The following is a 27,076-nucleotide window of genomic DNA, read 5'->3' on the forward strand; positions in this document are numbered from 1 at the left end:
AAACCTGGTCAATGGAACAACTTTTTTTTGTTATTTAAAGAGCACGTTAGTAATATATGCACCTATAGGCGGGTCTTCAACGCTTATTACACACACACACACACACACACACACACACACACACACACACACACACACACACACACACGCACACGCACACACACACGCACACACACATGCCAAATATTAAAAATAAAAGGATTACAAAGTAAACGATTAATATTGTGTACATAAAGATATGGTGGAATCCGGCTTGTCCCGTAGATGGTCTGCTTGCACGCTTTCCTCGCGCACGAGCAGATCCGTTTCCTCTCTGGAGAAACGTTCAGTCTTTCTGCTTGCAAATTCCGCCATGTAAATAGCGAATCCGCCATGGCGCAAGCGCAACTGACTTTTAAAGGGAATGGGAGATGAGACCCTGATTGTTTTTTTGCATGTTACGCCCAAAACACACCCATTACTCATTAAGGGAATAGGGACAACCCTTTTAGACCATGCACCGGTGGCGCCAACCATTTTTCAAAGTGGCAAAGACCATGCACTTAGATCGTTAAAATAGGGTCCATAGTCTCTAATGTTTAATGTGGGTTATTATTTCTCAAAAACAGCTGCTAATTTAAGAAATGTCTTAGCATTAAGAATTTTTGTACTCATCCATGCTAAATCCAGCAATATCTGTGAGCAATTGACAAGGAATATGACAGATATTGAGCTGCAATTCCATAGATGAAAGTCAACCATACAAATACTGAAACCACATCAGGTATTAAAGAGTCCATTGATCCGTTATTTTTTTTGTGACATGTCAGAGACAAAAGCAGAACCTGGAACTATAGCTACTCGATTCCACCAATTACAACTTGCAGATAAGTTAAGATAATTTTTAGTATCCCCCTTTAAGACAAAAGAGAAGAAATTATACGAACCAAGGGCAGAGTTCCTGGCGAAACACTAGTTACACCTCCACATGTAAAAGGCAAATGTTATAACCCCACACGCCAATTTGGCGGACATTACATCAAAATTAATGAAGCTGTCAAGGCTATGTATAGCGCTGTGGCAGAGCCATTATTTGGATTTAATCCAGGGGCCTAGTCTCATTAGCCTCTCTCTCTATCTTGTCCCAGCAAAGTACAGGAAGACTGACTCCTGCAGGTCACATTTAATAGTTTTGGAAAGTGACACTAGGCCCCTCAGATGTCTTTCTCAACCTTCATGCCTGGATTGCTAGTCAGGAATATCTGCGTAACCCCCTCACCTCACCTTTGACTGGAGGATTAGAGAGAATAGAGACCCCTCAAATAATTGCTACATGCGATAATGGGCCAAGTGATGTATGCCGCTCTAGCGTAGTCATTTCTGCTATGGCAAATAATCATGCTCTCTGACAGCTAACAGACCACAGTATCATTATTAGGGGCTCAAGGTTTTGTTTATATTCTTGCTTGCTGCAAGCACAATCTCTCTTTTGGTTGATGGACTGTAATTACTTGTCAAATTTGTAAAGCCACAGACACACCCATTATATAACCATTAACTTCCCCAATGCTGTTTCTGGTGTAACTTATTATGATAGCTTTAAAAAGGGTCTGTACCACTGTGTCTTAAAGTCAAAATGAAATCAAAATGGATCCTATTCACGTTCCTAATGCAGGTCAAACACTGTGATTCATCTTTGTATATTATTCCAAACATATTTTACAATTACAATCTTTTATAAACATGTAATTACTGTTCTGCCTGCATGAAATAAAGTTGTTGTTTTGTTTTTTTTAGGGATTTTTTTCTATGATTTTTAGAATATCTTGTTTCAGTTAATCAGATTAGGAAAGTAAGATGAATTACTAATGCAATTTTACATTGACTTTAACGTAATAGATGCGTCAAATTCCATTTGGTTAGTAAAGTAGAAAACACTCAAATAATCATAAGCCTCTCTACTTCAGCTTTGCTGTTTTGCCTGCAAAGACATTACTTTTGATTTCATCATGGATACCGTCAGTATTGATTGTCCTCCATCTGTTTTTCCACCTGGTTTTTATCTGTGGCGAGCTCCAAACCCAAAAAGGATGTTTTCAAGTTCTCTGGATGAAAAAGAAAAGTGTTTGATTTAGAATTACAAATGGTGTAAGAGTATTTGATTGCAGTATGTTTGGTTCTGTGATAAGTAGTCCTACTTGATAGTGCGTACTATTCTTGTAAATTGCACTCTAAAAGTGCTGGGTTGTTTCAACCCAAATTTGGGTCAAATGTAGACAAACCCAGCTGTTGGGTTACATTTTTAAATTCAAATTTTAACCCAATGGTTGACATTGTCCATATTTGACCCAAATTTGGGTTAAAACAACCCTGCATTTTTTAGAGTTCATATTACTGTGTATGGACATATATTTACCATGCCTTTCAAAAAATTAAATAATGTGTTGGATATGGCCTGCCAGGGAGTGCACAAGTTTATGATATGTTTGAAACCGATCACACTCCCCCATCTTCTCAAGTGTGTTTAATTTTGTTTCTGTAATATCTTATCAATTAAAATCAAAAAGCCCAATTAACAATTAACAACAATAAAAATGAGTAACATAAAATAAATATGAATCTTCTCAATCTATTTTACATATGCACTATGAAAGAGAATATTCAATGAGAAAAAAATAATTTATTTTAAATATGCTGAGGCTTACAAAATGCAGGCTACTAGTTCTCCCTCTTCCATACCACCTAAAGTGTTTCTTATTTACATAGTAACTAAGTTTCAAAGTGAATAACAGCTAAATATGCACTCAGCGTGATGTGTAATCAGCAAAGTGGTCTGTAAGACTCTACCTTCACAGTTCCGTCCACACAGTTGCAGCACGAAATAAAAGCCAAGTGATATTATGGGTGGGAGCTGAAAAACGGACATTACTGGAGAGTGGCTCTGTGCGGGCAGCTTGCTCTTGTCTGTATTGCTCTAGTCCCCTGGAAGAAATGAAATTAGTTTCCATGGTGACAATCTTCTTGTCTTGGCAATAGAATTCTCCTACACAGAGGACTCTGCTTCTATGTACCGTTCTGTATGCCATCTCAGTGGCACTTGCCCAGTATTTCTGAGTGATCTTAATAAATCAACATTTCATGAAAAGAGTCAGAAATTCAAGAGTCTGACATGCAGTTGTCTTTGAGCAGAATACTGTTTTGCCATGATAATGTGTCAACTGCAATGAATTTACGTTCAGAGCTGTCAAATTTCCTCATGATGCTGAAAATATGTAAAATTATGATTACATATGAGAGAGAGTCACTGTTTGTAACTGTTAACTCTGACTTGTCATAAGGACTTGGGTAGCTGATAAAAATGTCACAATATTTTTCAGACTTTTGCTGGTAACGGGTAATTCAATCACCACTGGCAAAATGGGCTTTCAATAAAAAATACAAATGCAAATACTGCCTTGCTTGAGTAGGTACAACTTCTTAACATACTTTTAGTCACAGTGGTGTCGATTTGTATTGTTCCTGGGTGCAAGAATTCAAAGAGTAAACGTTTAGCGGGAGTGGGTTATTTTTGGTTTCCAGTGAAGGATCCAGAGCGTTGTAGCCAGTGGCTTAAGGCTGCATAGATTTGTAAATACGGAGAGAACACGGACACAGGAAATGCTTTTAATATTCAGTTAAAATAATACATTTTTTGTTCCTGCTTTTATTATAGTTATTTAAACTGACACTGATCTGATCTAATAAGATGCTGGTTATGCAACGCAAGGTGTTCGGAGATTTACTGACTAGCATTTAGGTCTCGGTCTGTTGTTGACACCTGTTCTCTGCTGACACCTCTTCTCATTTGTCACGGTCATGCTTTAGCCTCCGTCAACACAGCAATGTTTGCTCACAAGCTCTTGCTGAGTTTTATAATGAGGACCAAGAGCCCTGCTTTTATGGGATGGATGGGAACTGTTGCAGTTTGATGTCTCCCGGCAAAGCCTCAGAAGCTCGGCACTGTTGATCGTTTCCCCTCGAGAGAGCGTGTGCGGAGTGTGTGGCTGCTCAATGTGCAGTTCTCTGGATTAACTCCAGGATTATAATTAACACAGCCTCAGAATCACCTGTGGTAGGGCCACCTGGGTCAGATCTCAGATGAATCTTGATATACATCTCTGTGCATGTCATTTGTGCCATGTGTGTAGACTCAAAGGCAATTGTCGCTGTTTATTATATCCTTACATGTCACAGGTTAGGGTAACTTTTCTTGCAAGACTATAATGTATTGCTTGACGCATGTTATAAAGGCTCCTGGGATCCAGACATTTTTGACATCACAGCAATGGCTCAAGCTTTTTTGTTTTGTTTTATGCTGTATAGCATACACTGTTAGACCTTACTATTAATTAATAGACTGAAATCTTGGGTGGGTCTCTCTGGCACAGTTCTAAAGTGGTTCCAGTCATTTTTATCTGACAGGAAATTTGTGGTTAGGACAGGAGAATTTTTATCTTCCACTGCTTCTCTCCCCTATGGCCTTCCGCAAGGCTCGATTTTGGCCCCCTTTCTATTTTCATTGTATATGCTACCTCTGGGATCTACTTTTAGAAAACATGGGGTGTCGTATCACTTTTATGCCGATGATACTCAAATCTATTTACCTTTCAGGAAAAATGATCCACTGGCCATGACTGGTCTTTCATCCTGTTTAGATGAGGTTAAATCCTGGTTATCTCAAAATTTGTTATCCTTAAATAAGGAGAAAACTGAAATAATTGTTTTTGGCCCTTCTGAAAATACGAAAGCATTTAATCTGGATTTGGGATCACTATCGGCTTTTAGGTCCCCGCAGGTACGGAATCTGGGCGTTATCTTGGATGACTCTTTAAAATTTGACAAACAAATTTCTTCAGTAGTTGGGTCCAGTTTTCATCAGCTCCGTATACTTGCAAAAATTAAACATTTCCTTACTGATAAGACTTTGGAGATGGCGGTGCATGCTTTTATTACATCACGTCTTGACTATTGTAATTCGTTATACTGTGGCATTTCTAAGGCCCAAATTGCCCGTCTCCAGTTGATTCAAAATGCTGCCTCAAGATTTCTTCTGAAAAAGAAAAAAAGGGATCACGCCACTCCACTTTTAAAGGCCCTTCATTGGCTGCCAGTGCAATTTAGAATACATTTTAAAATTCTATTATTTGTTTTTAAATCATTGCACTATCAAGCACCTGGCTACCTATCTGACCTGCTGCATCAGTATATCCCCTGAAGAAGCTTAAGATCTGGTGACCAGAATCTTATTTTAATTCCACATACTAGACTTAAACGTAGAGGTGACCGTGCCTTTTCGGTAATTGGTTCACGTCTCTGGAATGACTTGCCAGTGGAAATTCGAATGGCTCAGAGTTTGACCATTTTTAAGTCTCTTTTAAAAACCCATCTGTTTTCTTTGGCATATTAGGTTTTTATTACTGCCTAATATAATTTTGCTAGTAGTGTTTTTTTTTTTTTTTAATCTGTCTGTTTGTTTTAATTATTTTATAATGCTGTTCTTTTGTTGTGAAGCACTTCGGTCAGTCTGTGGCTGTTTTAAATGTGTCTATATAAATAAAGTAAACTTGAAACTAAACTTACCAGTTTTTTTTTTACAGTAAAATACTGGCAACACTGTTGCCAGTAATATACTGTTAATTATACAGTTCTTTACTGTAATCTACATTATGTTACTGTAAAAATGAGTTAACTAATTACACTTGCAGAAACCGACTGCCTTAAAATGACCAACTGTCATTTAAATGTATAAACTAAAATGTATAATGCATAAATAATGTGAGCAAAGTATTACTGTGAACTTCTTTCATTTGAGACCACTAAAAAACTATTGAACATAAAAAGATTTCCACTGGACCAGCAACTACACAGTCACCGCCTGTTAAATAAAGCAACATGCAGCATATCATCAATGTCTAAAGATCTTCTCCTGGACTGAAGCACAGGCTCTACTCTTCTGCATAATGGTGACCCAAAATATAAATTTTATATTAAACTGCTGGCAACAGTGTGGCAACACACAACAGAAAATAGAGAAAAACAAGAGCTACAACTGACTTCCAGCCATTACACATTATTACACTTATTATTAACAGTATGACTTTATTTCTGGCATACATCTACACAAGTTATTGAAATGTTTAATTGAAAATGTTTGGTTTGAAGTTACCATTATAGAGATCAGTGTTTGCTTTAGTTGGCATGCTGACCCTTGACTTTTTAACATTAGTTTTTCACTGGCTTAATGAACTGTGTTTTTGTAAGTCACACTTGTGCATACACACGGTATGTGAATGGTTGCGGTTATATTGTTTATGATGAATAAATCATCATATAGCCTGTTCATTCACTAAATCTATTTTAGTTTTTAGTCCTCTATCATAAGTGTTACATTACCACCACTGTGAAACTACAGTAATAAATTACGATGATGATTTTTTTTTTTAACACATCATGCACAACCTAAAAAAGAAACAGAGCTACAATGTCTTGTAGAAACACAGAGATATAAAAAATCTGCATATGTCTCTCATCAATGGTGGCAATATTTTTTTTTCTATTTTTTTATTCATGCAGCAATGCATGCTGGGAGTTTTATAATATCCTGAAACCCAGCATGCATTGCAACATTCTTTTTTATTTTTAAAAAGCAACTTTTTATTGTCACCATTGTTGAGATTCATGTGCTGATTGTTGATGTCTGTGTGTGTCTAAGACAAGCAGGAGCTCAAAATGTTATAAAGCACTATATTATTTCAATATTCTTCAGATTAGCTAATTACAGAAACATTGTATTTCACGTAGATTAACAGATATGATAAATATGAAATACCCATAAATCCAAAGCTTTTACACTGGTTAAGATCAGAGAACCAGACATGTCCAGGATGATTATGTAATCATCACAACAGTCATAAACAACTTATCTTCCTCCTGACTTTTTCTTGCCATAACAAATGTGTTTTATAAACTCATAGTTAAAGCAGCCAGAAAAACAACTAATATAATGAAGCCAATGGTTCAAGAGCCCAAATAAAACAAATACTGATCTCCATCATGGTGATAATAACTTTATTATTTTCAATAAAACATCAACAACTAAATATCTGTTAATTCTCAACAATAACTTTTGTATGAAAGAAATAATGTTAAACTGGTTTGTAAACTGTTTTCACACTCAGTGTGGCTGGAAGTCAGTTGTAGTTCTTGTGTTTCTCTTTTTTCTGTTCTTGTTTCTCTGTCCTTCAGTGATTCTGCTTATCAGGTGTTCATCAGTGTCTCAATTCACTCACTTCTTTTCATTCACTCTGTCAAGGGGACTATATTAGTGAACTAATGTATGGAATAGTGAATGAGGGTATAGGGTATGATTGGGAACACAGCCTCCAAGTGTCGATTTTGGGCACTGTTAATTCACAGTATATTCCTGTAGGTTATTTTTGTTTTCTACAGTACATTACTGTTTTAATGGAAAATGGTATGATATTGTCAGAATTTGGCCTTTTTTTACAGCAAGGGTTAACAGTGTAGGCCTATCTTTTCAGTCTATCTTTTTTTCAGGCTAAGGTACTGATTTTTGTTTCAGACTAATGTACTTTTAGATCTGTTCTGTCTCATTAAAGAAATATATTTCCTTAAAATGGAACACAATTTGTTGGAAGCCAATCGGAAACATTAGTAGAAAAGTATAGATTTTTTATTATTATTCTATGTGCACAAGTGATGCATGACATGTCTTAAACATTCAAATATGAATGCCAATTCATTGTATTTTACGAAACCATAAAACATTCCCAGACTTAAGCAGACAAGTAATACCATAGCAACCTGTCTAATTTTGATGATTTATCAAATGCTTGTTCAGTGTAGATGGTTGATGAATAAGTTGCCAGCACTCGCTGATTTGTGGGCATCATGTGATCAGCATCACTATTAGACCAAGGAAAAGCTGCTAAAACCAGATACACCAAAGGATCTCAATCTTTCACAAGTCGTCAGCCGAGACACACTGCCATTTACACCTGGTTTTAACTTGCATCTCAAATGCGTCTCTTGTGGTCACTTGTAAAAGGATTAAGGTTAGGGCCTCTGATTTCATGACAGTATGCATTACTCATCACGTTGTTAAATAAAGCATGTACTCTGGATCCCATCAGGAGGGATTTACACTACAAATGCAATGTTGTCATGTAATTTTGATTACCTTTGAATGTGATTAGTGAGTCTGGATCACAAAATATTTCAGACTTTCATTTAGTAATGACGACTTCTGATGGAACAACCCAAGGCAATGTTAATACCAGGTGTAAATGAGCTGATGTTACTCAATTAACATTAAGGGCCCTATCATACACCAGGCGCAATGCGGCACCAGGCACGACGCAAGTGTTTTTTGCTAGTTTCAGCCCGACGCAGTTATCATTTTCATGTCCTGCGCCACGTTGTTTAAATAGCAAATTAATTGGCGCCCATCTGTGCGGCCATGGGCTGCTGGTCTGAAAACGAGGTGTGTTCAGGCGCATTGCTGGTGCATTGCTATTTTGAGGCAACTGAAACAGACTGCGCCATTGACCAACTGAAACCTGGTCTAAAGTCAATGGCGCAGTATTTTTGGAGGGATGCCAGCGAAGCTGATGCCAGAGCAAGGTGAGCGGCTGCTTATATGTTTCGGCAGTTAATTGAAAGATTAGATGGGTTCACTCCTCCCTAAATTATGTTTGTGAACTTCAGTAAAGGGAGCACTCTGCTTTCTTGGCTAAATATAATATAATATAATATAATATAATATAATATAATATAATATAATATAATATAATATAATATAATATAATATAATATAATATAATATAATATAATATAATATAATATAATATAATATAATATAATATAATATAATATAATAATCCATTCAGAATTTGAATAAAAGTTTTGACCCCCTCTCAAAATTGCTGCGATTGAAATAGTGATAAACATTGCAAAGGAAGGGACAAAAATGTATGTCAAAATAGATGTGCATTAAGCAATTTAAATGCATTAATAAATATTATATTATGCATTCAAATGCTACTGAACATTCAAATGCTGTTAGCAATTATTTGTAAAAGTGATGACTTGTAAATCTTGTAATCGTGTAAACTCTCACTGTACATTGCTCTTCTTGTTATGGTGGTACTTAGGAGCTGTTGCTTACACATTACATCTGCACTTTACTAGAGCACCCTCAATGATTTGATTCTATAATCGAGCCTGATCTGGAGTGAACGAGAGAAAAAGGAGAAAAAAATCCATCGGCTTGCTCTCCAATAACTCTATAACTCAAAAATAATATCAAATATATTTAAAATATTTTCTAAATTCAATTTTGCAAAAGTTAAATACTTTGCAAATATGCAAGCTACATGGAAAATTTAGGACAATTGTGAAATTCCAAGTTCATAGTTCCATACAGGATTGCCAGTATTGTAATCAGTACAGCATGTAAGGTCTTGTGTATGATATTTCAGTATTTCTTAAAAAAAAAAAAACAATGTCCAAAAATGTTTTTTGTTTAATTATTCTTTTTTTAAATTTTTTTTAATAGTTTTGTATGAACCCTAACCCATAAAATCAGTAGCTCATGACATTGACATAAAATAAACTTTATGTAGCTTGATATAGGTTTAAATAAGCTGAATATTATTATTATAAGAGGCAGTGCTGGCTGGCCATTAAACAATGTAGTTTTTTTAAAGACAGAAAAAACAGTGTACATATGCACATCTATCTTTCAAGCTTAGAAAACAGAAATTACATAAAAGAATGACAACTGTGCGTTAAATTCTGTTATTTCTCTATTGTGTGGATGAGCGCTGATTTGATTGTGCACCCGCAGCTTTGTGAGTGCAATGAACTGGAGTCAAACCAAGTGCCTCCTGACTTTGCTGCAGAGTTCAAGGATGGAATTGCCACCACGGTTCATTGTGTACATAATGAGCCTTCTTCAGTGGTGTCAACCTCTGTTAACAGCGTATAGATCCTTAGTGCTAGAATGCTGGAGCTTCAGATATCCAGGCTTGATCAATTTGGGTCTGGAGGAGATGTGAGGGGAAACTGTCTGCATCTCCAAACACCTTTAGAACACGTTTCCGTGATTGTCTTGTTTCAAAACAATACATTTCAATGTGTCATAAGCCATCCATTTTAGAGAGAGAATTTGCTGGTTATATTAAAATGATGTAGAAGAGTTCTCAATTATTATTCACTGATAACCTTCAAAAAAGTAAAACATCATAGTTTCTTTCACACTATATTGCTGATATTTAAATTTCTTTCTTTTGCTGAGCTACGCTGAATGTAAAACACTCAAGGTGTTACAGATTGTAGACCTATAGAATGCAACAGAAGCCTTCTGGGTGTAAAAGTCACATTTTATTATTCCATAGGGAAAATCTCTGAGGTTGTTGAGCAATGATATAGGTGTGGTATCTGTCAGGAGTTAGTAAGCAATGAAGCACACGAGCAGTGTGTCATGTTCTGTCATGACAACTCTCGGAGAGATTGGCATGGTAATATAGATTGGCATGGTAATAGATTTGGCAATGTTAATGTATTTGGTCTTGGCGGAATAGATCTGCTACGCTGCTGCTGCAGAGCAAGTACTAAGACTTGCTACGGCCAATACATTCACAGACATGCTGTTGCTGCTGCACATGAATCCCTGTAGCAGATCTATACAGGTGGAGATGGGGAAGGTGGAGGGTTTCTGGAAGCACTCTGCAGACTGTTAACAGCAACTCTACCAGTATTTGAATGTTGAGCCGCAGCTCATTGGCCACTGATGCAACAGCAACCAACCAGCTGTGTAGATAATGATGTGATCGCTACCAAATAAGTTAAGGACCTATCAGCCTGCGCCAATAAGAGTTTAATGCCAGAACAAAGTAATTCTGTCAGGACAACTCTCGGAGAGATTGGCATGGTAATAGAGATTGGCATGGTAATGGATATGGCAATGTTAATGTATTTGGTCTTGGCAGAATAGATCTGCTACGCTGCTGCTGCTACAGAGTAAGTACAAGACTTGCTACTGCCAATACATTCACAGACATTGCTTTGAGCATGTAAGAAATGCTGCTGTTACTGCACATGTAACATACATGAATTAACCCCACAACAAAGCAAGAGACAGGAGAAAAGTGCAGCGCTCCCCCCAAATATTTTCTCCAGATAATTTACAGGCTTTAGTGCAGCAAATGCAAATAAGATACACAGTAGCGCAGCTTTTCCCAGCCATTCTAGATTTGGAGTATGGAGCACAGTTGTGCAACAACTGAAAAGAAGACTATTGGTTAAACATGGTAACCCCCTTTGAAAGCGCAAATGTTTATTTCACCTTGACCCTTTCTCATATCCATAGCTTAGACAGCGTATCCTCACATCAATTACATACAATTGCGTAAACGCTGCAGCTTATGTGCTTAGTATATCACACTACAGACTGTTAAACATAACGCTAGATTAAACTGTTATGATTGCTCATTTAACAAGCAAACCACGCAATATGCATGGAGTCAAAAATTGTTCACTTATCTTAGATGTTGATTTCAGATGCTTTCTGAAAGTGTGCTGCAAACTGCTAACAGCAAACTACCAGCATTTGAATGTTGAGCCGCAGCTCATTGGCTGCTGATGCAACAGCAGCCAATCAGCTGCACTATGTAGTAATGATATGATCGCTATCAAATGAGTCAAGGACCTATCAGCCTGCGCCATCTAAAGTTTCATGCCAGAACTAGGTAATTTAGACTTTCTTTTTCAAAACAGTAGTCCACATTATAATTTACTTACAAACAACAATAGGCTTCTTTAGAAACCACATATGTTTCTGCAAAAGATCAGTTTACTTAATTTAATATATTGTTTTGAATTGTTGAATTTATAGAGCAACTCTAAACCCACTGACCCACCAAATGAAAGAAGCTGCTATTATCTTGGAAATAAAAATCGGAGCATCCCAGCTAACAATTTTTGGTTCCCATAACGTTAGTTTTTGGTACCCAGAACATTCTCAGAATGTTAGTTTATGGTTCCCAGAACGTTATTTTTTATGGTAACCACCCAGCAACGTTCTGGGAACGTTATTTTATTGTTACATAAAAATAAAACCAAAAAAGAACGTTCCCCTAACGTAAGTATTTGGTTCCCAAAAAAATAACCAAAAAATAACATTAGGGGAACGTTCTGTGTTAACTGGGATGTCAACTTGCATGAATGTCAACATGAGCTAAGTATTGTGAATGACATTGAGCCAATCTCCTTAGATCAAACAATTTAGCTATATTTTCATGCTTTTGCGATACATTTTTAAATGTATTTTATTATTAAAATGAATTTAATATATATATTAACGCCTATGGAGAAAATAAATTAATGGGAAAATACTTCTAAAACCAAGGCTTCTGAAAAGGAGGAGTCACTATTGCTGTATCGTGAAGTCCCATATAAAATATTTGCAGCTTTGTGTTGTAGTAGTTCTCTAATAAGTTATAATGTTCCATTTGCTGTATCTGTCATATCATCATATCATCAACTGATGAGCTGCCTCAGAGTAATTCTGGAGGTAGTAAAATGATGCTGGAAAAGCATTATATGCCAAAAAGAGGTGTTGATTATGATTTTAGTGTGATTATTCAGGAGAAGTTTGTGGTCAGTAAACATAAATGTCCCCATACCATGTATGCAAATACAATTCATAATAATTGTGTAAAAATATTTGTTCTTTTTCTTTTGGAAATTTCTTGACAGATTTAGTGAGATTTGAATTATATCTAAATATATGCAAAGGTTGTGACATTACTATAGATATGAGCTTTGAGCCATGTGTTTTGACAAAGACAAATCGGTTGCGGTTTTACATACATTAGTATGCATTACTTTTAAAGGGGACATATCATGGAAAGCGGGATATTCCTTGCTTTTTTGTAAATGAAAAACACCCTCACCAGTCCACACTGACCGTTAATGAAAAAGAATCCTTATAAAAGTGAATACATCATGTAGAATATCAGTCCTAATTATGCTAGTGATGAAATATAATATTATTCTATAAATGGAAACAAGTTATTTGTAATATGGAATAAGACAGTGGCTTGAGCTTGAAATCATAATGATCAGTTTTCCTGAAAGTATGTAGGTGTAGTTCCAGGTCTTTCTGCATGTACTTCGTCAGCTCCCAACATCTCTCCCTGGAGTTCTCCATTTACCTTCTCCACATCCATCATAGCCAGGGGTTCCAAAGTGTACCAGTCAACAGGAGTCAAGGAAATCTTCATTTCAAAGTAAAAGAGACAAGCGCAAATGCATGACTGTTGCCACTCATGCATAAAAGCAGGGATTTATTGGAATTCTGCAGTGAATGGATGGGGTCTATGAGTCATTCAATATTACAGTGGGTTGTCCAGTCCTGAATGAAACCTCAGACTGTACCACAGAAAATATCTTCCCACATAATTAAAAAACATAGTTCATTTAAAATATCTGTCAGTTTTTACTCACTTTCAATTTGTGCCAAATTCAAATGCTATTATTATTGTGCAGAACACACACACACACACACACACACACACACACACACACACACACACACACACACACACACACACACACACACACACACACACACACACACACACACACACACACACACACACACACAGAGAGAGAACAGTACATACATGACCATGGCTGTCAAATTTTGAAAAGGACCAAGAATACCATAAAAGTGTTTAGGGAAATACATTTATGCTTTTAGGTGGCTTTGAAAGTTGTTCTTGACTGGGCATGTTCCTGCAATTGCAGTGACATAATTTCCCTGCATCTCTAAACAGATTACTCATATGTAATTTACAGTTCAGGTGATTGGCTGACCAACAATGAGAGGAGTTGGCATGCCAGCAGATAGATTTTTTTTTAACAACATGAACTGAATAAGAATGTTCTTGAATACTTGTTTGCACTATACGTTAGCACATCAAAACTTTGAGGCACCAGTCAGACTATTTCGATAAACTGAACAAATAAACAAAACAGAAAGAAAAGGCTATAAAGATGGAAAAGAGAGTCAAGGTCTGAAATCTTTATGATTATTTATTCTCTTCATCCTGCTTATTTCTTTGTTTACTAAATTACCAAAAGTCACTCATTAGATGAAAGTGAAAGTTAGGTGACGTGTAGCCAAGTATGGTGTCCCATACTCAGATTTTGTGCTTTTTATTTCACCAATCTAAGTGCACACACAGCAGTGAGTATTGAAAACACACAGAGCAGTGGGCAGCCGTTTTTGCTGCGGCTCCCAGGGAGCGATTGGGGGTTAGGTTGTGGGTTGTGGGTAATGAGATTGGAGGAGAGCACTGGCCATATATTTAGGTAGGGCAGATTATGGGTCTTAGCGCTTCTTTATGATAAACATTTTTAAGCTTTATATTCTAATCGCTGAACACATCAGACACACTTTTGGCAGAATTATAATGTCCTTGTGTTATTCAGCCTGAGGGTGGCACTCTAATGATGATTGACATAGGCTACTTCAGTACACACGACAAATGCATAGAATGCCATCATAGAATTGCCTTAATGTAGTATTTATTGCATCTGAATGCTGTTTTAGAGTGTTGCAAGTTAGGAATTCCAGTGAGGAAAACAAAGTCATGTCTATTCTCAGAACAAACATAAAACAAACACAATAGAACTACTGTATGTAAAAGCTATTCACATGAGCACGTTTAAACTAAAGGGTTTATACTTTCATTAATTGGATACGCTACTCCACATAGGAAGAAAAGACATGTCAACTAGTTACTGACCTGATGCAGAGACAGGTGAAGTGGACTGATAGCGTCTCTTGTTCTGGAGCGAGGTTTACGTGAGGTCACGTAAAAATAAGCGGGGCAGCCAGAAATCTTCCCGAGAGCATGCTTAAACACCCTACATTATTTCAAAATCAAAATCTTGTTTTACATGTAAACACACTCATTGGTTACAGTGCTTTGTTGTTCCAGACAATTAATTTAGTAGAGAAATGTTGGCCCCATTGTGCACTGTTGTAATCCAAAGTATGCCAGAAATTGGATCCATCAGTCATTCCTGCCATTAGAGTTATAGGGATACACTTTATTGAGAGTGCCCTCTACCAGCCCACAAAGAGACAAACAATTGCTCAATGCAAATCAGAACAGAGAAATCAGTGGGCATTCATGAAGTAGTGTGTCTTATTTTCTTATATCCAAGTCAAGTCAAGTCACCTTTATTTATATAGCGCTTTTGACAATACAGATTGCATCAAAGCAGCTTCACAGTGATAACATGAAAATAATACAACAAAGTTTGTTTCTAGAGGAAATTGCGTCATCGTCAAGTCAAGTCAAGTCAAGTCATCTTCATTTATATAGCGCTTTTAACAATGTAGATTGTTCCAAAGCAGCTTTACATTGATAATAGGAAATTAAAGTAAAGTGTTTTAGCTTTATAGCAGCTCTAGAATAAAGTTATTGTCCAGCTAAAGTTAGTTTGACTGATTCACTTCCATCGCAACGATCATTAGTTATTAACTTAGGGGCCGCTAACACGACACCGTTTTAACAGAAAACTCTTAAGTTCTTTCTGCGCAAACTTCAAAAACGCGAAGCAGTGAGAACGTCGATGGCGTGCACATGCGTATTACGAGTTCAGTCAGGTGTGAGCATTTGAATATATGTGCGCAGGCGTGTAGTCCTTCCCTACAAATCAACCCTCAACATACAACTTGTCTGGCCTTAAAATTAATAATACAGAATTTTTATCGCTTCCACGTAGCCACGCGAACCGGAATTATCCCGACAACGCTTTATCTGTAGATAGGTAAAGGGAGGGGAGGGAGGCCTTCACAGGGAAGAGCCTAGTTGACATTTTAGGACTGCGCTGTCGTTGAGTCCAGGCGCAGGTCCCTCATCAGATCTGGATACAGCCTGGATCCGGCAGACTGCGGTAAACCTCGGGATAAACAGAGAGACTAATATTAGCGTAGACGCCATTCTTCTTATGATGTAACGAGTACATCAGGATTTATGGGAAGTGTTCCCGGTTCCGGCTGACCTAATCTCAAAGAGATGTGTTTTTAGTCTAGCTTTGAACTGACAGAGTGTGTCTGCTTCCCGGACAATGTTAGGAAGACTGTTCCAGAGTTTTGGTGCTAAATAGGAAAAGGATCTACCACCAGCAGTCGGTTTTGATATTCTAGGTATTATCAACTGGACGGAATTTTGAGATCACAATAGACGTGAAGGACTATAATGTGTTAAGAGCTCGCTCAAGTACTGCGGAGCTAAACCATTTAGTGCTTTGTAAGTAATCAGCAATATTTTTAAATTTATATGATGTTTAATAGGGAGCCAGTGCAGTGTTGACAGAACTGGGCTAATATGGTCATACTTCCCAGTTCTGGTAAGAACTCTAGCTGCTGCGTTTTGGACCAGCTGTAATTTGTTCATTAAGTGTGCAGGGCAACCACCCATAATAGCATTACAATAATCTAGCCTTGATGTCATGAACGCATGGACTAATTGTTCCGCATTTGTCAATGAGAGCATATGACGTAATTTAGATATATTTTTAAGATGGAAAAATGCAGTTTTACAGATACTAGACACGTGACTTTCAAATGAAAGATTGGTATCAAAGAGCACACCCAGGTTCCTAACCGACGACGGAGACTTGACAGGACAGCCATCAAGTGTTAGACAGTATTCTAGATTCCCTTTCAAGGGAACTCGAGCTGCGTCAAACGCTGTGGGAACGCCCCTGCGTGAGTGCGTCATGAAGCACGTATGGAATCAGTCCAATGGCGAGATGGAACGTCATAGGCGGGTGACGTCATCGACCAGGAAACTATAAAGCACCCCAAAATCACAAAAGCGAAAGCTTCTGTGCCTTCAGCAAGCGCTCTGTGTGTGAATATTGTCCAAGTGTTTTTTGTCTGTCATTTAGTGTTCACTAGGCAGGAGTTTTCACTAAAAAAACATACATATATATATATATATTATGATGGCGAGCGAACAGCAGTTTAGAAAGTGTGTTCCCCCCTGTCCTCGCTTCCTCACTGGTGGGGATACACACGATCTATGTGTTGTTTGTTTGGGAGTACAGCATGCCCAGTCAGCTCTCGAGAGGGCTGACTGCGAGCATTGCGAGCGTTTACCCCTTAGAACGCTCCGCTCCCGCCGATCACTTTTTGAGGAAAGTGGTTCGGTTCGCGCTCCCCGCGGCTTGGGTCCCGCGTCTGCCGAGGCAGAGCGGCGGCGCTTGACGTGGGGATCGCAAATGGATCTGTCAGCGGGGTTTGAGACGGGCCCAGCCCTATCTCAGCCTTTACCTGCCAGTTCCAGTGCCTCAGTTCAGGGGTTGGAAGCACACGCTGCGGTTTCTTCCCCCCAGGCTGAGGCACCAATATTGCAACTATCCAGTTCTGAGGAGCTGGATGTTGTCAGTATTGAGACAGGGGACACTGAGGACTCGTCACCTCATTCCCCTGAGCATGAGGAGCTTATGGAGGTTCTTACTCATGCTGTTTCTAAGTTAAGCATTGAGTGGCCAGCTGTTAGGCAGGACTCTGTTTCAAAAAGCAAACTGGATGAAAGATTTCTGCCCTCCCGTGTCCAACCTCCACGTCGGTGCCTACCGTTTCTTCCCGACCTCCACACCGAGGTGTCGAAGTCGTGGAAGAAACCGGTTTCGTACCGTATTTTTAGCCCGCAAACATCAACCTATTCTAATATTGCGGGGGCTAAATTATATGGTTATGGGGCGATGCCTAAGGCTGAAGAAGCATTAGCGAACCATCTTTCTGCTGAATCAGCATCATCTTTGAAGGCACCGGCTTTGCCCTCCAAGCCCCTTAGAAATACATCAGCTTTAGTGGGCAAAGCTTATTCGGCGGCAGGTCAGGCCACAGCATGCCTGCATACTATGTCTATCTTGCAGGCGTATCAGGCAGATTTATTAAAGGATGTGAGTGAAAGTGAGGAGGTCAGTACTGACGTGATTCGCGAATTACGTCAGGCTGCTGATTTATCTCTGCGTGCCACCAAGGAGTCGGCCAAACTAATGAGCCGTTCTATGGCAGCCCTGGTGGCCGCAGAGAGACATCTTTGGTTGAATCTTTCTGGTATGAAGGAGAAGGAAAAATCTTTTCTTCTGGACGCTCCGCTGTCTCCTTCTGGTCTGTTTGGTGATGCTGTTAACTCGGTCATTCATAGATAAATTTTTGCCACTGGCGTCAGGATGTTGAGGGTAGTCCCCACTGTGAGAGAAAGGAGTTCACTGCCTCAGACGGTGCCCATTCTCTCTCGGTGCCCTCAGGGGTCCGGTCTGCCAACCCTGCCTTTATGCCAGGGCGTAGACGGTCCCAGCGAGCGTTTTCCCGAGGGTCGCTCGCCCTCTCTGAGGAGGGGTTCAGGGCAGTTAAACCAGTCGTTCCCTGCCGGTGCGCCGTTACAGGGCGCTGCGTTTGCTGCTCAAAATATTCCAGAGGCCAGCCTCGAGAGGCTGGTACCCTTAGTAGATTTTCTGGCGGAGTGGAAAAGCCTTCCAAGAGTATCTCAGTGGGTCCTGCAATCGATAGAGAAAGGGTATGCTATCCAGTTCAGATCTCATCCACCTTGATTCAGCTGGGTCCTGCCCACTGTGGTGGGCCCCGAGCAGGCTCTGGTAATGGAACAGGAGGTGAAAACGCTCTTGCAAAAGGAGGCTATAGAACGGGTTCCTCCTTCCAGCAGGGAGTCGGGTTATTACAGCCGATATTTCATCGTTCCAAAGAAAGATGGGGGGTTGCGTCCAATTTTAGATCTGCGCCTGTTAAATCGTTCTGTAGCGAAGCTCAAGTTCAAGATGCTCACTCTCAAGCAAATCGTGTCACAAATCAGATCCGAGGACTGGTTTGTCACGATAGATCTAAAGGACGCGTATTTCCATATCTCCATCCTTCCGCAACACAGGAAGTTCCTGAGGTTCGCTTTCGGGGGCAAAGCGTACCAATATCGTGTTCTTCCGTTTGGTCTAGCTTTATCTCCCCGCACATTCACGAAGTGCATGGACGCAGCGCTGGTTCCGCTGCGGCTCCAGGGCATTCGTATTTTAAACTATATCGACGATTGGTTGATCCTAGCTCATTCGGAGCAGCAAGCGGTTCGGCATCGAGATGTCGTCCTCGCTCACATCAAGAAATTGGGGTTGAGGTTGAATGCCAAGAAGAGTGTGTTATCTCCATCACAGAGGACCTCTTTTCTGGGGGTGTTATGGGATTCGGTAATGATACAAGCACGCCTGTCCCCTGCTCGCATCACTTCGATTCTCTCAGCCGTGAAACAAGTGAAGCTAGGCCAGTTGCTCACTGTAAAGCAGTTTCAGAGACTGCTAGGTCTGATGGCAGCAGCGTCCAACGTTATACCTTGCGGCCTGCTGTACATGAGATCTTTACAGTGGTGGCTCAGGACCAAGGGGTTCTCCCCGAGGGGAAATCCACACCGCACGATCAAAGTTACACGGCATTGCCTCCGTGCTTTGGTCATGTGGAGAGAACCTTGGTTTCTGTCCCAAGGACCTGTGCTGGGAGCTCTTTGTCGTCGTGTAACGCTAACGACAGATGCTTCCCTCACAGGTTGGGGGGCGATCATGAGTGGTCGTCCAGCCCAGGGTCTGTGGCAGGACCATCATCTTTTGTGGCACATAAATTGTCTAGAAATGTTGGCGGTGTTTCAGGCTTTGAAGCACTTCCTCCCAGACCTGAGAGGCCATCATGTTCTTGTTCGATCCGACAACACATCGGTGGTCTCCTACATAAATCATCAGGGGGGTCTGCGTTCGCGCCCGTTATACAAGCTGGCTCGCCAGATCCTTCTATGGTCCCAGGGGAAGCTTCTTTCATTAAGGGCGATTTATATCCCAGGGTATTTGAATCAGGGGGTGGACATCCTGTCGAGGCAGGGGCCGAGGCCCGGGGAATGGAGACTCCACCCCGAGGTGGTGGAGCTCCTTTGGAAGCATTTCGGTCGTGCCGAGGTAGACCTGTTTGCTTCCAGGGAGACATCACACTGTCCTCTGTGGTTCTCTCTAAGCCTTCCAGCCCCTTTGGGGTTGGACGCTATGGTACAGGCGTGGCCGAGGTCGCGTCTGTACGCTTTTCCCCCGATTGCTCTGCTCCCGGGAGTTCTGGAGAGGGTTCTCCGGGACGGGGTCAGCCTATTGTTAGTAGCCCCGTTCTGGCCGGCCCGAGTGTGGTTTGTGGACCTAGTGTCTCTCCTCGACGGCTCTCCTCTGGAGATTCCGATCAGGAGAGACCTTCTCTCTCAGGCGAGTGGGTCGATCCTTCACCCCCGCCCAGAACTGTGGAAACTGTGGGCCTGGCCCCTGAGGGGGTCCAGCTCATAGATGCAGGTCTCTCAACCGAGGTTGTTGAGACCATTCTCCACTCCAGAGCTCCATCCACGAGGAGGTTATATGCCTTGAAGTGGAAATTTTTCACTTCTTGGTGTGGAGAGCACCAGCTGGACCCAGTTAACTGCCCGGTGGGTGCAGTGCTGGAGTTTCTGCAGGAGCGTTTCTCCACAGGGCTATCCCCCTCCACACTAAAGGTGTATGTGGCGGCACTAGCTGCTTTGGGGAGACACCCGTTAATAACACGTTTTCTTCGTGGTACTTTGAGGCTGAGGCCGCCAGTTCGCACGAGGGTGCCGACTTGGGATTTGGCCATCGTATTGGAAGGTCTCTCCCTGGCTCCTTTCGAGCCCATTGAAGAGGTTTCTGAGAAGTTCATCAAACTATCTTTCTTCTCGCTATCTCGTCTCTTAAAAGGATTGGAGACATTCAAGCACTTTCGGTTGCTCCCTCGTGCCTGGAATTTTCGCCTGGGATGGTGAAGGCTTTTCTCCATCCTAGGCCAGGCTATGTTCCTAAGGTTCCTACCAATGTTCCTAGACCTATAGTTCTGCAGGCCTTCTGTCCTCCTCCATTTGCGTCGTCAGACCAGGAGAAACTTAACTTACTCTGCCCAGTTAGGGCCCTAGATGCTTATGTCCACAGAGCTGCCCTGTGGAGGAAATCAGAACAACTGTTTGTTTGTTTTGGACCACCCAAGAAGGGGTGTCCGGCGTCTAAACAGAGGATGAGCAAGTGGGTGGTTGAGGCCATCTCTCTTGCTTACGAGTCGGCTGGTCAGCCTTCACCTTTGGCTGTGCGAGCTCATTCTACTAGGAGTATGGCTGCTTCTAAAGCTCTCTTATCGGGAGTTTCTCTTCATGATGTTTGTGATGCAGCAGGCTGGTCTTCACCGCGTACTTTTGTCAGGTTCTATGACCTGGACTTCAGCTCCACCCCTGGGGCGCAGGTGCTTTCGTCTGCTTGTACGCTCTGACTTCACACGACGGACACTTGCTCTTATGGCGATGTGGGTATTAGCGTTCCCACAGCGTTTGACGCAGCTCGAGTTCCCTTGAAAGGGAACGTCTTGGTTACGTATGTAACCCTAGTTCCCTGAATAGGGAACGAGATGCTGCGTCGTTCTGCCATACTCCCGGCATGCCCGTGATCTACTTGCTTCAGGCCAATCAGAAGCTTTCGCTTTTGTGATTTTGGGGTGCTTTATAGTTTCCTGGTCGATGACGTCACCCGCCTATGACGTTCCGTCTCGCCATTGGACTGATTCCATACGTGCTTCATGACGCACTCACGCAGGGGCGTTCCCACAGCGTTTGACGCAGCGTCTCGTTCCCTATTCAGGGAACTAGGGTTACATACGTAACCGAGACGTTATTACGTAAGGAAGTTTTTTGTCCAATAATTAGAATCTCTGTTTTTCCAGAATTAATTAGTAGGAAATTACTAGTCAACCAATTTTTTATATCACCTATGCATTCCGTTAATTTTGTGAATTGGTAAGTTTCGTCAGGGTGTGAAGAAATATAGAGCTGAGTATCATCAGCATAACAGTGAAAACTAATTCCATACTTCCTAATGATATCTCCCAAGGGTAGCATGTACAGAGTGAAAAGCAACGGTCCTAGTACTGAGCTTTGTGGTACACCATACTGAACTTGTGATCGATGAGACATCTCTTCATTTACTGCTACAAACTGATAACGGTCAGATAAGTGCCTCACTTCCTGTTCGAATTCGAATGCGCATGCGTCGCGTCTGAACGCGTTGTTGTCTTTGGAGCTCTATCGATTTGATTTATAATTCTTGATTTTTCCCTTTAAACTCACTTACAACGAACATTTTCTACTTCTCCTCACTGAGAAGCACTACTGCTCAAACCTCATAGTTACAACGCGGACTGTTGAGCAGACGCGTCTCTAGCCTATTAGTGATCCAACGCCGGATACTCTTATAGGTTACGTCCGTGGATCACGGCTGAACGCGTCTTCTCCACACTCACTTACAAACAAACATGGCGAATATATCAGATGTAAGTAGTCTACCTCTTGGTGCAGGTGAGGACACATTTGAGCTGCACGCATTGCAGTCTGAGCTGGAAGCTGTTGAGAAACAGATCCACGACCTTTTAGTGAGACAGGCCGAGCTGATAGACCGGCGGTTAGCTCTTGAAACATCACGCGCCGATGCACACAAATCAGTGATTAACGTTACTAACCCGCTGACTCCGACCTCGCCTACTCCGTGCGTTACTCAGCATCGGTCCCGAGCGCCGAGGTCGCTATCAGCCATGGTCTCGTTCACTCCGGCTCCAAAACGCCACCACGAAGCCTGGATGGTTCCGCAGCGGAAGACGTGAGTCAGGTCTAGACCAAGACTCTCTCCGACCCTCCCAGTTTTCGAGTTATCCACACAAAACCGCTTCTCCCCTCTTCGCGAAACCGAACGCGATGCTGTGATCATCGGCGATTCCATCGTTCAGCACGTACACGCTACGTTAGGTAAAAGTAAGGTGCACAGTCACTGCTTTCCTGGTGCTCGTGTTTCTGAAATTGCTGCTCGCGTTCCCGAGATTCTGAATGGTGACGAGCGCGTCGGAACTGTGGTCCTGCACGCGGGAGTGAATGACATCAGGCTGCGCCAGACGGAGGTTCTGAAGAAAGACTTCAGGAATCTAATTGATACGGTACGCAGCACATCGCCTGAAATAACGATCATTGTGTCAGGACCGCTTCCCACGTACCGACTAGGACATGAAAAGTTTAGTAGACTATTCGCGCTAAATGAATGGTTAATGTCATGGTGCAATGAGCAGAACCTGCACCCAAGCAGATTCGGAGTGGATCTTCTGTCGGATAACATCTCCAAAATGTTAAATACCATTAGATGAATAGTAACCAAAAGTCCAAATCATAGTCTCTCCTGCACCAATTTAAATGATATAAATACTAGTGTAGAACATTGCATAGAAACTGTGTCTATTCCTCGTTTAGTGAGATCAAATAATAATTCTACTGCAGGATCTAGGAAAAATCTAATTGTTATTAAAACAGAAAATGTTGCTATTAGTAAACAAAAACAATTTTTAAAGCTAGGTCTTCTAAACATTAGATCACTCACACCTAAGGCAGTTATTGTAAATGAAATAGTCACAGATAATAGCTTCGATGTACTTTGCCTTACTGAAACCTGGCTTAAACCAAATGATTATTTCGGTCTAAATGAGTCTACTCCATCTGGATACTCCTATAAGCATGAGCCCCGTCTGATTGGTCGTGGCGGCGGTGTTGCAACAATCTATAGAGATATTCTCAATGTTACTCAGAAAACGGGTAAAAAGTTTATTTCGTTTGAAGTACTTGTACTAAATGTTACGCTCTTAGATGTTAGAAAAAAATCCATATTATCTCTAGCCTTGGCTACCGTATATAGACCACCTGGGCCTTACGCTGATTTCCTAAAAGAGTTTGCAGATTTTCTCTCAGATCTATTGGTCAATGTCGATAAAGCATTAATTGTTGGAGATTTTAACATACACGTAGATAAATCAAATGATGCGTTAGGGGCTGCGTTTATAGATTTATTAAATTCCTTTGGGGTCAAGCAAAACGTCACCGGACCAACTCATCGTCTTAATCATACACTCGATTTAATTATATAATATGGAACCGATCCAACCGATATAGATATCATTCCACAAAGTGATGATGTCACTGACCATTACTTGGTAACTTGCATATTACGTACTGCTGTAATATGTCATGCTGCGCCGCGTTATCGACCAGGCAGATCAATCCTTCCATCCACCATAGATAATTTCTCAAATTGCTTATCTAATCTGTCTCAGCTGCTGCCTGAACCCAAACAAACAGATGAACTAGAAGAACTAACTAGCACTATGAGCACCATTCTCTCTAGAACATTGGATGTTGTTGCACCCATTAAATTAAAAAAGGTCAGAGAGAAAATTAAAGCACCATGGTACAATAATACTACGCATGTTCTAAAGAGAGAAACCCGTAATTTAGAGCGTAAATGGAAACAAACTAATTTAGAGGTCTTTAGAATCGCGTGGAAAGACAGTATGCCACGTTATAAAAAGGCCCTAAAAGCGGCCAGGGCTGAGCACCTCCGCAAACTAATAGAAAATAACCAAAACAATCCAAGGTTTTTATTTAACACCGTGGCTAGACTAACAAATAAACAGACGTCACCCGAACAAAATATCCCGTTACAGTTTAGTAGTAATGATTTCATGAACTTCTTCACTGAAAAAATAGAAAACATCAGAACCACAATTGTAAACGTTCAATCCTCAATCGCGCCTTATAATTCAGCCTCAATTATCCCCCCGCAAGAACAATTACAGTGCTTTACAACTATAGAACAAAAAGAGTTAAATAAACTTATCACTTCATCTAAAACAACAACATGTTTATTAGATCCTATACCAACTAAACTACTGAAAGAAGTGTTACCTGTAGTGGAAGAGCCTCTCCTCAATATTATTAACTCATCTTTATCTTTAGGTCATGTTCCAAGAACATTTAAACTGGCAGTTATAAAACCTCTCATTAAGAAACCACAATTAGATCATAATAATCTAGCAAATTATAGACCCATTTTAAATCTTCCATTTATGTCTAAAATACTAGAAAAAGTTGTGTCCGCTCAACTGGGCTCTTTCTTGCAAGAAAATGATATCTATGAAAAGTTTCAGTCAGGATTCAGGCCGCATCATAGCACTGAAACTGCGCTCATTAAAATCACAAATGATTTACTTTTAGCTTCTGACCAAGGCTGTATCTCAATACTAGTTTTACTTGATCTAAGTGCTGCGTTCGATACTATAGATCACACAATACTCTTAGATCGACTACAAAATTATACTGGTGTTCAAGGACAAGCATTAAGCTGGTTTAGATCATACTTATCTGACCGCTACCATTTTGTCTATTTGAATGGAGAAAAATCGATCATAACTTCAGTAAACTATGGAGTGCCACAGGGATCTGTGTTGGGCCCTCTATTATTCTCAATATATATGATGCCACTTGGAAATATTATAAGGAAACATGGAATTAGTTTCCATTGTTATGCTGATGACACTCAAATATATATTTCATCACGGCCGGATGAAAACGCTAAATTATCCAAATTGACAGAGTGTGTTAAAGATATAAAAGATTGGATGACGCGTAATTTTCTTTTATTAAATCCAGACAAGACAGAGGTAATACTTATCGGTTCAAAAAACCGCCTACAGAACCTCTCACAATACAACTTTGACATCGTAGGATGTCCTGTTACTTTATCCTCTACAGTAAAAGACCTGGGTGTTATACTCGATTGTAACCTGTCTTTTGAAAATCATATTTCATATGTTACAAAAACAGCCTTTTTCCACCTTAGAAACATTGCTAAGCTACGTAATATGCTATCAGTTTCTGATGCAGAAAAGTTAGTTCATGCATTCATGACCTCGAGACTAGATTACTGTAATGCTTTATTAGCTGGTTGTCCTGCATCCTCAATAAACAAGCTACAGTTAGTCCAAAATGCAGCCGCTAGAGTTCTTACTAGATCAAGAAAATATGATCATATAACACCGATTTTATCATCACTGCATTGGTTACCTATAAAGTTCCGTATTAATTACAAGGTATTGCTACTGACTTATAAAGCCCTAAACGGCTTAGCTCCAGTCTATTTAACGGATCTTCTATCGCCCTAAAATCCATCGCGCTCTTTAAGATCAATAAATTCGAGGCTTTTGGTCATACCTAGGATATCCAGATCAACCAAAGGAGGGAGAGCATTTTCACATTTGGCTCCGAAACTCTGGAATAGTCTTCCTGATACTGTTCGTTGCTCGGACTCGCTCTCCCAGTTTAAAACTAGATTAAAGACGCATCTTTTCGGCCAGGCATTCATATAATATTTTTAATCTTACAGTTCAAACTACAATCCGGCCTCTAGTTCATAAATGCCAGAGGAGAACTGGCCCCGACTGAGCCTGGGTTCTCCCAAGGTTTTTTTTTTCTCCATTAGGTCACCTGATGGAGTTTTAGGACACCATTAGGTCACTTGATGGAGTTTTTTCGGTTCCTTGCCACTGTTGCCTTTGGCTTGCTCAGTTGGGGATATTTTGGGGATATTTAATTTTATTTTATCAATCAATAAATTCCACTAGAAACAAACCTTGTTGTATTATTTTATTTTAATTTAATACTGTGAAGCTGCTTTGATACAATCTGTATTGTGAAAAGCACTATACAAATATACTTGATTTGATTTGATTTGATTTGAAGTATGATTTAAACCATGCTAATGCAATTCCACTAATGCCAACATAATTTTCGAGTCTATTTAAAAGAATGTTGTGGTCAATAGTATCAAATGCAGCACTAAGATCGAGTAACACTAATAGAGAGATACAACCACGATCGGATGATAAGAGCAAATCATTTGTAACTCTAAGAGTTCTCTAACATTTGTAACTCTAACTCTGAGAACAGTCTCAGTACTATGGTACGGTCTAAATCCTGACTGAAAATCCTCGCAGATATCATTTCTTTCTAAAAAGGAACATAGTTGTGATGATACCGCCTTTTCTAGTATC

At 40.4% G+C, this 27,076-nt stretch overlaps 1 protein-coding gene across 1 annotated transcript in view; it reads left to right on the forward strand.

Annotated features, from left to right (window-relative positions):
* The window catches only part of LOC311069532 (CUB and sushi domain-containing protein 1), a 684,283-nt gene that overhangs the window by 112,645 nt on the left and 544,562 nt on the right, over positions 1–27,076 (forward strand). The gene's annotated exons all lie outside the window — the stretch shown is intronic.

This window comes from Abramis brama (genome assembly GCF_963993115.1).
Source record: "Abramis brama genome assembly, chromosome: 19".
Lineage (NCBI taxonomy): Eukaryota > Metazoa > Chordata > Actinopteri > Cypriniformes > Leuciscidae > Abramis > Abramis brama.